At 45.9% G+C, this 14,023-nt stretch overlaps 1 long non-coding RNA gene across 7 annotated transcripts in view; it reads left to right on the top strand.

Annotated features, from left to right (window-relative positions):
* Positions 1-14,023, top strand: part of LOC146042592 (uncharacterized) — a 750,533-nt gene that overhangs the window by 712,555 nt on the left and 23,955 nt on the right. For 6 of the 7 annotated variants that reach the window (XR_014463935.1, XR_014463934.1, XR_014463936.1 and 3 more), the window contains exon 7: positions 8,924-9,030. The exons of the other annotated variant lie outside the window; for it this stretch is intronic. This is a non-coding gene — a long non-coding RNA (uncharacterized LOC146042592). The remainder of the gene's footprint in view (positions 1-8,923; positions 9,031-14,023) is intronic. 7 annotated transcript variants of the gene reach the window in all.

Here is a 14,023-nt window from a genome sequence, read left to right as displayed (position 1 = left end):
ATAGTGTGTGGTATATATAGATATATTATTAGGGCTGGGGTATATATATAGTGTGGGGTGTTAATATAGATATATTATAAGGGTTGGGGTATATATATATATATATATATATATATATATATATATAGTGTGGGGTGTATATAGATATATTATTAGGGCTGGGGTATATATATATGTATATATATATATAGTGTGGGGTGTATATAGCTATATTATTAGGGCTGGGGTATATGCATTGAGTGGGATTTACATAGATATATTATTAGGGCTGGGTTATATATATATAGTGTGGGGAGTATATACATATATTATTAGGACTGTGGTATATAATAGGCCATAATTTCACTGTTGTCATTGACGTTCAGGGACTATTTGCACTGGGCCCCTCGGCGGCGGTGGACATTACAGATGCACTGAGTACTCTGCTGCTCAAGGATTTCAACTGGACAGAACGGCAGTTGGTGGCAGTTGGTGGCTGTGGCAGAGAAACTATGTGGTGCCTGTGTGTTATTTACCCCATTCCCGTTGACCGGAGGGCATATCCCAGGACAGGAACTCGTGGGTGGCCAAAGAACTTATCCAGTCATGTGTAGAGTGCAGTGGCTACAGATACAGAGGACATCTTGCCAGCCCACAATTATCAGTTGGATCCAATGCCAGTGTATGCTACAGGTCAGTAGTCCTGCATTACTAGCCACACACCCCACAGTTCCAGAGAGGGACAATGCCAGAGACAGTATAAACTTTTAGCAGACCAAAGAAATAGCCCAAACTATTTGCCACAGTTCTGTCAATACGTATAACAGAATGAGCGATTAAATTACCTTTCTCTTTCGTCCAGTCCGGTGACACAGCTAACCTTGGGATGTAGAGGGGTCCGCCAGGAGCCAGGCACCTATGCTTCAAACTTTGGGAGCAGGCTCCTCCCTTCTGCATCCCATCATGCCTCAGTTTCGTTTAGGTGCCCACAGGAGTGGGTGCAATGCTGAGTGGCTGCGTGCAGCCACACTTTTATTCTTTGGTTTTTAGTTAGGTTTTATTATTTTCTTAACTTATAGTGCAGGTTTTGCCAGCATGAGACTTCTGTGGAAGTCATTACATGCTGAGAGCGCAGCAGGACACAGACAGAAGCGCGTCCTGTCAGTGTCCTGCGTGCAGAGAGGTACATTCAGGGAGAATGTGCGCTCTGCACAGCGCTGAGCTCCGCTCAGACGGAGACTGGTCCTGGGCCACGGGGGACCCCATCCAGCGCCTTGCTAGAAGGGGATCTTGGGGAAGGGTCCTCCAGCGATGGCAGACGCCATCTTTACTGGTTTGGGAGCTGAAATCCCCCAGGGGAGTTGAGGCTCCTTACAGGACGCCCAGCGTTTCTGGGCAACTCCAAGTGATCCCTAGAGGGGGAGTCACTGGAGATGAGAGAGAGACAGGGTGGGTGCGCCTGAAGGGGATTTGGCGCCAAAAGCGCGACTTCCCTCACTGATAGGAAGATTTGGACTCTTCCACTCGTTTCTGGCGCCATTACTCTGTGCTTGCTGCGGAGCTGAGAAAGAGAGAGCCTGCTCAGAAGTCTCTCTGGAGAACGCTTCCTCCACTATATCGATAGCAACAGGAACACAGATAAGTACACTGGGTGCATTGCTCTGTGACTTTGCCTGAACGTTGTGCAGTGTTTAATACTTTTATTAACATGGCGGACGAGTGCAGTTCTGTTGCTGGGGAGGGAGCGCTTGAGATGTTTTATCATTGCAAGAAATGTAATGTAAATATGTCGGTTGAACAGTTGGACCAGGGGGAATTGTGCCCTTCCTGTGAAGCTGTCCCCTGTGGTACTCGCACCACAAGTCCCAGGGAGGCTGAGCCGGCCTGGGCTGTGGCTTTGGGACAGTCTGTAAAAGCTTTGGCAGAGGCTTTAAACAGGCAGAGGGGATCGTTGGTGGGATCACCAGGTTCTATTCCCTCATCTCAGGGATCTCTTTCCCTTTCACAGGGAGACCCCATGTTGCTGCAGACTATGCAGGATACTGCTCAGGGGGTGCATAAAATGTCTTCCCTTTTGGAGCAATTCACAAAGGTTTCTGATGAATTTATGCTACGGCAAGGGTCCCCAGTGGTTCCTCCTGTATATACTGATGATGATGTGGAGGAAGAGGATTTAACTTGGTCACAGGGGGAGGAAGCAGATTTCTCAGCCTCTGGTATTGAGGACCTCATTTGGGCCGTCAAACAGGCATTGGGGTTACCTGTAGAGGAAAAGTCCTCTACACAGTGTGTGTTTAAGCGGAGTAAAAAGGAACCAGTTTCTTTCCCATCCGATGAGGGCATGTTGGCTCTGCTGGGTGAGGCTGGCAAGGACCCGGATAAGAGGCTATTAATGGCAAAAAAATATGCAAACATGTATCCCATGCCGGAGAATCATGTTAAGGTGTGGGAGAAAGTTCCGTTGGTGGATTCCTCCGTGGCCAGATTGTCAAAAGCCACGGCACTACCAGTGCAGGGTGGCGCGGCCTTTAAAGATCCAGTAGACAAAAAGGTAGAAGGCTGTTTAAAGGCAATTTTTGAGGGAGTGGGTTTCACTATGAGGCCCATCATTGCCTCAGCTTGGGTGGCTAAGGCCATGATCAAGTGGACTGAGTCATTGGAGAGTCATTTGCAGCTTGATGCAGAAGCTTTGGCCATGGTTGAAAAGTTAAAGTGTGCCGCTGAGTACATTGGTGAGGCCAGCGAGGAGGGCGCCAAGATGGCGTCAAAAGTCTCGGTCACGTCTGTCACGGCCAGAAGGGCTCTCTGGTTAAAAGCTTGGGACGCAGATAGTGAGTCCAAGAAGTCCTTAGAGAATATTCCCTTTAAAGGGGAGTTGTTGTTTGGCTCAGAGTTGGATGAGATAATCAAACAGGCAACGGGTGGTAAGAGCACCTTTCTTCCTACTACTTCAAAGTCTACTGGGTCGAAGTTTGGAGTGTTCAAACAGTCCTTTCGTCCCACCTTTAGGGGCGGAGCGTCTGGCAGAGGGCAGTCAGGCCGGGGAAGATTTCAAGCCGGCAGAGGTAGGGCTTCCAAGTCCAGGTTTGGCGCCTTTAATAAGAAGCACGTTGCCAAGGGGGAGGACAAACCCTCGGCATGACGGGGCGGAGACTCCCTGTTCTGGAATCAGGGTAGGGGGTCGACTCCTGCAGTTTCAGGACAGTTGGAAGGTAGCCACGGAGGATCCGTGGGTGCTTTCCATTGTTTCAGAAGGATATCGGATAAAACTAAGGGGGCCGCCCCCTCACAGATTCCTTCCAACGCCCTTACCAAGAACAGCCTCTCTCAGAGCTTCTCTTTTGGCAGCAGCCATATCTCTAGAGGAGAAGGGGGTAGTTATTCCAGTGCCCCTAGGGGAGAGAAGAAAAGGGTTTTATTCGATACTCTTTTTGGTTCCCAAGCCAGACGGGTCTTTCAGGCCCATTCTAAACTTAAATTCTTTGAACGCTTATCTCTGGGTGGATCACTTTCGCATGGAATCTCTACGCTCAGTGCTGCTGAGTATAGAACCAGGGGAGTTCTTAGCATCAAAAGACATTCAAGATGCCTATCTCCATGTTCCCATTCACAGGGAATTCCAGTCTTTGCTAAGGTTTGCAATAGGAGAAAAGCATTGGCAGTTCCAGGCACTTCCCTTTGGACTAGCCACGGCTCCGAAAGTATTCACCAAAGTGATGTCCATTATGGCGGCAGCTCTCAGGTTGGGGGGGATAACTGTTATCCCTTACCTGGACGATCTGCTTTTCAAGGCGGAATCGGCAGAGAAGTTGAAGGTCCACCTGGAGAGGGCGACACAGTTTTTGAGAGATCAGGGTTGGATTTTAAATCTACCCAAGTCCCACTTGACACCAACGCAAAATCTGAAATTTTTGGGGGTGATCATAGACACACATCTTCACAGGGTGTTTCTCCCAGAATCCAAAGCGCTGGAAATTCGGCTGATGGTTTTGGACATCCTCCAGGCTCCGGCACCATCGGTGTGGCAGGGAGTGAGACTGCTAGGGAAGATGGTGGCAACCTTCGAAACCTTGCAGTTTGCCAGGTTCCACTCCAGAATTTTTCAGTGGAACATCCTGGCTTGTTGGTCAGGAGATGCCAAGAGGATGAAAATGGAGATTCTTTACCTGTCCACGGAGTCCAGGAGGTCTCTCTTGTGGTGGACGGATGTGGAGAATTTACAACTGGGAAAATCTCTCAGGTCTTGGGATTGGCTGGTCATAACGACCGACGCCAGTCTGAAGGGCTGGGGGGCAGTGACCCTTCATTTAAGATTACAGGGACTTTTGTCAGTAGAGGAGACAAAATTGCCCATAAACATTCTAGAACTGAGGGCAGTACTGAATGCCTTACTGCAAGCGGAGACGTTTCTCAGAGGGTCTCCACTGAAAATTCAGTCGGACAATGCCACGACGGTGGCCTATTTGAACCATCAAGGCGGGACTCGCAGCAGGATGGCGATGGCCGAAGTCTCCAAGATTTTCAGCTGGGCGGAGATCAATGTTCCAGCGTTATCAGCCATTTTTATACCGGGAGTCAAAAATGTGGAGGCGGATTATCTCAGCAGAGAATCCCTCCAGGAGGGAGAGTGGTCTCTGCATCGGGAAGTTTTTCAGGAGATTGTCAGTCGTTGGGGTCTCCCAGACATAGATCTTATGGCAACGAGATCGAACCGTCAGGTTCAGACGTTTTGCTCCCGGGTAAGGGATCCTACTGCTTGGGCGGTGGACACCATGACAGTTACTTGGGAGTTCCAGATGGTGTACATCTTTCCATGTTATGGTTAATGTTATGTTGCCTTAAAAGATATATGCATACACTTGCGTAACTAAGCCACCGCAGCCCCCGCCATGGCGGGGAGGCGCAGAGTAACTATGGGCGCCTGGGGGGCTGCGGGGCTATAGTTACCCGCTGCGCTGCTGCCCGGCCGCATCTGCGGTCACTGCCCGTCACTCGCTCCCGGCGCCGGCTCCTGCTGATAATGAAAAGTGACACTTAGAAAATGGCTGCCCCCGTATTGCAGACAGTTTTGGCAGCCATTTTCTAAGAGTCACTTTTCATTATCAGCAGGAGCCGGCGCCGGGAGCGAGTGACGGGACAGTGACGCAGATGCGGCCGGGCAGCAGCGCAGCGGAGTCAGCGCAGACAGGTATGGGTATGGGTAGGGGTAGGGGTGGGGGCGCGCCGAAAAAAATTGGGGGGGGGGGGGGGCGCGCCGAAAAAAATTGGCGGGGGGGCGCAAAATATATAGTTACGCCACTGTATGCATATATATATATATATATATATATATATATATAAAAGATGTTCAGGCATTGTTCTGAGTTATGTATCCTAGTGTGCTTTTGAAGTCGAACTGAGGCATGATGGGATGCAGAAGGGAGGAGCCTGCTCCCAAAGTTTGAAGCATAGGTGCCTGGCTCCTGGCGGACCCCTCTACATCCCAAGGTTAGCTGTGTCACCGGACTGGACTCAGAGAAAGGGGTTCGAACGGTAAGTTCTTACAAAAATCCCTTTTAATCTAGGGGGGCGTGGCATGACACAGCATGGTGTAGGCAGCTTGCTGCCAGAGCTCCTGCAAATATCCTGTTCTATCTCCAGTTTGCCTGGTGGTTTTTGACTGAAAAAATCTGCAAGAGTGCAGTATACCCCTCTGCTCACACAGGGCGGGATGTATCAATATTCACTTTTCTGTAGTGAAGTGGACTCCGTTTTTTCGCGCTTTTTTCGCGATTGTTTTGCGATGATTTTCGCGTTATTTACGATGATTTTATGCATATCTTTGGTCCGCGCTAAAGCGGACCTCTCCCGAAATCTTTTTTTTTTTTTTTTTTTTAGTGCGCATGCGCAGATGCGTCCTGCTGCTGGCTGGGTTTCCCCGGCTCGCAGCGCTCAGCTTCTGTGCTGGCGAACAGTTCAATTATTAAAGTAATGTATTTTTAGAGTGTGTTATTTACCTTATGAAAACAGGTTGTGCTGTAGGATGTATTTTACTTGTATGGGAGGCAAGATTGGTTTTTTTTTGGAAGGTGTGAGGCACAGATCATCAGGGCTAGGCAAGAGGCAGTGAGGTGTGAGGCACACTGCCTCTTGCCTAGCCCTGATGATCTGTGCCTCACACCTTCCAAAAAAGAACCAATCTTGCCTCCCATACAAGTAAAATACATCCCACAGCACAACCTGTTTCCATAAGGTAAATAACACACTGTAAAAATACATTATACTTTAATAATTGAACTGTCACAACTGCAGTTCGCCAGCAATATAAGGCGAATTATATGGAAGAGAAGCTGAGCGCTGCGAGTGTTAATACATCACACAGCGCTTCAGCTACAATGCTGTCCAATGGGAGGATGTTTCGCAACGGAAACTCCGCGATACTTCAACCCGGCGGAGTTTTTTCAACAACAGAAAACGAAAACTTTATTAATACATCAGGCGAACAAGTGATGAACGCGAAAACGGGATGTCAACGCCACGGTAAGCGTTGATACATCCCGCCCACAGTGTGAATTTGGGGGTCCTCGGTACCAAGAGTCCAAACTTACCAGCTGGTAAAATCTGTGACTGGATACTGAGGCAGAGTTTGCTCTGAGCATGGCTGCTGCTCCTGCTGCAGCAGCTCTGTCCTCACTCCTGTCTTCTGCTGTGTCCAGTGCTTAGGGCCAGTGTGCTCTGCAGGGGTTTTGGTGGCTGTATCCTGTGGATTTCTGTGGCCAGTCTCCAGCTTTGTCATGATGTGTGAATTCTACCACTGTAGCTGGTAAATTGGATGGCTTTGCTTCTATGTACCTTAATCCTGATTCAGTGCAGCAGCTCCCAGGGCCCTTTAGTGAGACTTTACCTGCACCACTTACAACCCCACTACAGCAGGTGCTTACTGCTGTGGGTTATTTTGAGCAACAAATTACTAATAGTCTGGAGGAGCTGAGGGATGACCTTACGCATATTCACCGTGAAATTCAGCTGGTGATGGCGCGTGTGGAATCTCCGGCGGCCTCTGTTTCTTTGGTGGGGATTCCACGGACCCGCATGAAGATTCAATCTGCGGCCACACAGAGGGCGGGATGTTGTAACATCCGCAGCCCCCCCTTCGCCAGGCATTGCATTATTAATAACGGCATATGCTGTAACAAATGCTGTTAGTAACACAAGGGACAGCTCTTGCAATAAGAGCTGTCCCTTGCGATGCGGTGCCGGCACTGGAGTTCCGGTTCTGTGACCCGGGAGTCCATCTGCGCATGCGCAGAGTGATGTGCTGGCCGCAGGGCGTGCTGGGAGGGATCCCTGACAGATCCCTCAAACAGCGCTGCGGTAAGAAACCCATAGGCTTCTGCAGGGATTCCCTCCGCAGCGCTGCCACTGCGGATTCACATTACAGCATACAGAAATGCGGTAAAAACCCAGATAACTGAGTTTTTACCGCATTTCTGTGATAGAGAATCGCCCCCAGAGTCACTTATCCGATGAAGATGGACAATGGCGCTATAACATCCTCCAGTTTGCTCTCAGTCCACAAGAGGGAATGGCTTTTCGCTTTAATATTTATTTCAAACAATGGCTTGGCATAAACCGTGGGTGGAGGTTTTTGTCCCTAATCCGGTTTTCTTCAGCTGTTACTTGTTCCTATACATTTATTTTGCCAAAGTTATGTGTGAGGGCTGACGGCCCAATTTATCCTACTGCCAACTCCCCAGAGACTGACATTTGGCTGGATCACAGCTCTAGTTTTGTTATTATGCTATTGTTTTGCTCATTCTAGATCATTATTTGCATGTGACTAATTATTGTCCAGAAGGATTCTGTTCTAATGTTTAAGGCCATTTATCTAGTGTTATTGTCACTTCTGTAGATATTAGTCTGTTTCCTGCTCAGTGTATCTAAACCTATGTGCATTTCTTACTATTGTATAGGAGCAGCGGTCATGTTTCTTAACCGTCTTAACAAGCCATTTACTGTATAGCAGGCAATGTCAGTCACTATTATTTCAGAAAAAGTACACTGTCACTCAGCCTTGACCCACCTTACTGCCACGTGTCACTCCATCCAGACTATCCCATTACATTGTCACTCCACACTGCTCCAACCTGTCACACTGCCATTCCGCATAATGCATGCATTGCATGCTGCAACATCATGACAGCAGCATTAGTTCCTCACTGCATCTATCACCGAACAGCAGCAGTGTCAGCATCTACACTCACGCACACACTCTCCCCCGTCAGCGATTCCCCAGCAGCTTCATCCCAAGGCCTAACCACGCCTACCGGGATCATCTCCAGCATCACTCATAAGCCACGCCCATCGCGACAAAGCTACGCCCACTCGGCTCAACGGCTTTTTACAGAAGCAACATGTGACATTTCTCGGTGCATCCACGGTGCGAGCCCTGTGTGAACTATGTACCGCAGTTATGGGGTCTGTGGGTTCTGGGAACGGGGGTGTTATCTACACATCACGGGTTTTACCACTTGAAATAATTATGTAATGACATCAAAGGTGGGATGGGCGCAATCTGCCCACCCCCCCCCTCCCTTTGTAAAAACTTTAGAGGGTGCCGTGCTAGGACTTTTACCCATAGATAGACATGCTCAGTTTGGTTTCCATGGAAACCCCCTCAATCAGAGGCAATTGGCATGGTAATAAGCTGCTGATTGGCTGTCAATAGCTGTCTCTCTCGTAAGGAAGGTGTTTTGTCTCCTTTGTTCAAAATTGTGTGTGTGAGTGTGTGTGTGTGTTTGTGTGGTATCTTGTGTGTTAGAAACTTTAGACTGGACGGACTAATATGGATGATTGTGTTGTCTGTACAGCACTGTGTTTATGTGTGGTACGATAGAAATAAACCGTAATAATAAATATGCATGTATGTCATGAACATATCACGCCACTATCTTCTTATTTTCAGTTGGGCCTTCTCCGTAAATTGAATTGTGACGTCAACAGCAAAGCCAGCTACCTCTCTGGGCTTCTGTGATATATGGAAGATCGAACGGAGCAGCTGACCCACAACAGGTAATAAGGCGCGATAATATATTCCTGGCATACATGGATATTTATCAAAAATGTATATTTGTTGAAGGCCCTCTTCCTTATATTATATCCTCATATTATTGTATGTGGATAGCAAGCCAGATCAGGACTGAGATCTGTGCAGGAGATATCAGTGATATTTCCTGCATTGCCTTTCTATTGAATAGCAGCGCTACTTAATTTGTACAAAAGTAGGTAAAATTCATAATTTCCACCTAATTTTGTAGAATTTAAGGCATAATACATAGGCGCCATAGTGAAAAGTCACCCTGCCAGCAAGCACTGGTGCAATTAATGATTCATGCAACGCAGTATGTGTTTGTGTGCCTATGTGTTTGGAAATGTAGACTATAACTTTTCATGGGTAAGGGACGAACATGAATGTACACTAATCATGTCTCCCGAATATGTGGCTTACTGTGCGGGTAAAGTTTAAAAAAACTTTTGATGCAATAAAAAAAAAAAAAGAAGCCACCAACTTCCTAATCCTACCCAAGTGTGTGTGAATACTGGTGTATATATAGTGTGTAGTATTCCTTCTATGAACTAGGGCGGACAGGGCGCCACTGCACGATGGTAGCATAAGGGGTGCGGACCAGGCCCGCCGACGTCACTGTTTTGGGCTGTCCTGGGCCGCCAACGTCACAAAAGGGGCGTGGACGTGATGAAAAGTGGCGGGCCCGGCCTCCGCCATCAAGAAAAGGGGTGGGCCGCCGGCATCACTGTAAAGGGGCAGTCCCAGCTACCCCAAAGGCTCTACACTGCCGGGGAAGCGCCGGGCATCGCTATCTACAGCGGCGCCGGGCTTCCCCGGTCACACCAGAGAAGTCGGAGGCAGGCTGTTTTAGAGGGGCTCTGCCAGAGGAGAAGGGCACATTTTGCCCTTTAAAACAGCCTAGAGGGAACACTAAGTGTGAGGTGTATATAGATATATTATTAGGGCTGGGATATATACATAGTGTGGGTGTATATAGATATATTATTAGGGCAGATGTATATATATGTATATAATATGGGGTGTATGTAATATATATAAATATTATTAGGGCTGGGGTATATACATGGAGTGGGATTTCCATAGATATATTATTAGGGATAGGGTATATACATATTGAGGGGTGTATATATAGATATATTATTAGGGCTGCGGTATATAAATAGTGTGGGGTGTATATAGATATATTATTAGGGCTGGGGTATATATATATAGTGTTGGGTTTATAAACATATATTATTAGGGCTGGGGTATATACATAGTGTGGGGTGTATATAGATATATTATTATGGCTGGGGTATATACATAGTGTGGGGTGAATATAGATATATTATTGAGGCTGGGGTATATATATAGTGTGGGGTTTATATAGATATATTTTTTAGGGCTGGGATATATACACGGAGTGGTATTTACATAGATATATTATTATGGCTGGGGTATATACATATTGTGGGGTGTATATATAGATATATTATTAGGGCTGCGGTATATACATAGTGTGGGTTGTATAGAGATATATTATTAGGGCTGGGGTATATATATCGTGTGGGGTGTATAAAGATATATTATTAAGGTTGGGGTATATATATATAGTGTTGGATTTATATAGATATATTATCAGGGCTGGGGTATTATTCATAGTGTGAGGTGTATATATAGATATATTATTAGGGCTGGAGTATATACATATTGTGGAGTGTATATATAGATATATTATCAGGGCTGGGGTATTTATATATAGTGTTGGGTTTATATAGATATATTATCAGGGCTGGGGTATATACAGAGTGTGGGGTGTATATATAGATATATTATTAGGGCTGCGGTATATACATAGTGTGGGGTTTATATAGATATATTTTTAGGGCTGGGGTATAGTGTGGGGTGTATATGTATATAGATATATGATTAGGGCTTGAGTTTATTTATATATATATATATATATATATATATATAGTGTGGGGTGTACATAGATATATTATTAGGGCTTGGGTAAATATATAGTGTGTGGTGTACATAGATATATTATTAGGGCTGGGGTATATATATATATATATATATATATATATAGTGTTGGGTTTATATAGATATATATTATTAGGACTGGGGTATATACATAGGGCGGTATTCAATGAGAATACCTGCGAGGTGCAGCGAATCCTTTTTAGGATTCGCTGCACATTCGCCACGTTCTGGAGCCGGCGGGCTCCGGTATTCAACGTGTCAGGGGTTTGCTGCCCCTGACTGGCGAATATGAGCTCCTGCGGCGATTGCCGCAGGGAGCCTGAGGACGGTGCCAGGCAGAGAGATGGAAGTCTCTCTGCCTAGCCCAGAACGTTTGTGGGGGTTAGGTGGGCTCCCCGGGTGCCAGGCAGCACAGGCTGCCCCCCCGTGGGTGCCAGCAGGGGAGCGTATATTCACTACACACGATCGTAACGATCGTGTGCAGTGAATATATGAATATGTAATGAGCGGCTCGGCTCCGGCGCCCCCTGCTGGCTGCTGTGTTAAAAAAAAAAATATATATATATTTTTTTAAAAATTAAATATATATTCATGTGCTTACAGCACATGAATAAAAATAGCATGCCCCTCCTCAGAAGAAAATTCCTGATTTTTTTACACCAAATGTAAAAAACAAAACACTTTATTTTAAAAGTTCACATTCCACTTCACCATAAAAAGATAGCGATTGCTACTCGGTGAATCATGGTGAAAAAAACCTTCAAATGTATTCGCCATCTGCTCATTGAATAGGGTGATTCACCGTTTTAGTCAGAAATTCGCCAAACAGCACAAATTCGCCATAAAAACATGGCGAATCAGGCTCATTGAATACCGCTCATAGTGTGGGTTGTATATAGATATATTAATAGGGCTGGGGTATATAACTAGTGTGGGGTGTATATAGATATATTATTAGGGCTGAGGCATATATATAGTGTGGGGTTTATATAGATATATTATTAGAGCTGGGTATACATAGTGTGTATTGTTCCTTATAGGAACTAGGGTGGACAGGGCGCTGCTGCATGGCGGCAGCATAATGGGTGCGGACCAAGCCCGCCACGTCACTGTTTCGGGCGGTCCTGGGCCGCCAACATAACAAAAGGGGTGGGCCTGGTCACCGCCTTTAAGAAAAGGGGCGTGGCCCGGACACCTGCGTCACTGAAGGTGGCGGCCCCTGCCACCTTGAAGGCTCTACACTGCCAGGGAAGTGCCGGGCATCGCTATCTACAGCGGTGCCGGGTTTCCCCGGTCACACTACAGGGGTCGGAGGCAGGCTGTTTTAGCAGGGTGCTGACAGAGGGGCATGGTGCATTTTGCCCTCTAAAAATCGGGCAGGGCGCAGCGTACCGCTAAAACTGCCTAGCGGGAACACTAAGTGTGGGGTGTATATAGATATATTATATTATTATACAACCTATATTATATACATAATGTAGGGTGTATATAGATATATTATTAGGGCTGGTGTACATATATAGTGTGGGTGTATATAGATATATTATTAGGGCTGGGGTATATACATGGAGTGGTATTTACATAGATATATTATTAGGACTGGGTTATATACATATTGTGGAGTGTATATATATAGATATTTTATTAGGGCTGCGGTATATACATAGTGTGGGGTGTATATAGATATATTATTAGGGCTGGGTATATATACTGTATATAGTGTTGGGTTTATATAGATATATTATCAGGGATGGGGTATATACATAGTGTGGGGTGTATATATAGATATATTTTTAAGGCTATGGTATATACATAGTGTGGGGTGTATATAGATATATTATTAGGGCTGGGGTATATACATAGTGTGGGGTTTATATAGATATATTTTTAGGGCTGGGGTATATATATAGTGTGGGGTGTACATAGATATATTATTAGGGCTGGGGTATATATATATATATATATATATATATAGTGTTGGATTTATATATATATATTATTAGGGCTGGGGCATTTACATAGTGTGGGTTGTATATAGATATATTATTAGGGTTGGGGTATATACATAGTGTGGGGTGTATATAGATATATTAATAGGGCTGGGGTAGATACATAGTGTGGGGTGTATATAGATATATTATTAGGGCTGGGGTATATATATAGTGTGGGGTGTACATAGATATATTATTAGGGCTGGTCTATATATATAGTGTTGGGTTTATATAGATATATTATTAGGGCTGGGATATATATATATATATATATAGTGTGGGGTTTATATAGATATATTATTAGGGCTGGGGTATATACATAGTGTGTGTTGTATATAGATATATTAATAGGGCTGGGGTATATACATAGTGTGGGGTATATAGATATATTATTAGGGCTGGGGTATATATATAGTGTGGGGTATATATAGATATATTATTAGGGCTGGGGTATATATATAGTGTTGGGTGTTAATATAGAAATATTATTAGGGCTTAGGTATATATATAGTGTGGGGTGTATATAGATATATTTTTAGATCTGGGTATACATAGTGTGTAGTGTTCCTTATAGGAACTAGGGTGGACAGGGCGCCGCTGCACCGAGGCAGCGTAATGGGTGCGGACCGAGCCCGCCAATGTCACTGTATTGGGCGGTCATGGGCCGCCAACATAACAAAAGGGGCGTGGACGCACCGTGACGAAAAGGGACGGGCCTGGTCTCCGCCTGTAAGAAAAGGGCCGGGCCCGGCCGCCGACGTCACTGAAGGTGGCGGCACCTGCCACCTTGAATGCTCTACACTGCCGGGGAAGCGCCGAGCTTCTCCGGTCACACCAGAGGGATTGGAGGCAGACTGTTTTAGCGGGGCGCTGCCAGAGGGGCAGGGCGCATTTTGCGCTCTAAAAATCGGGCAGGGCGCAGCGTACCGCTAAAACTGCCTAGCGGGAACACTAAGTGTGGGGTGTATATAGATATTTTTTATTATTATACACCCTACATTATAAACATAATGTAGGGTGT

Source organism: Crinia signifera, chromosome 19 (genome assembly GCF_055691185.1).
Source record: "Crinia signifera chromosome 19, ASM5569118v1, whole genome shotgun sequence".
In the NCBI taxonomy this organism is placed as follows: Eukaryota; Metazoa; Chordata; class Amphibia; order Anura; family Myobatrachidae; genus Crinia; species Crinia signifera.
The sequence above is the reverse complement of the archived record's forward strand: the minus strand, read 5'-3'. Positions and strand labels throughout refer to the sequence as shown.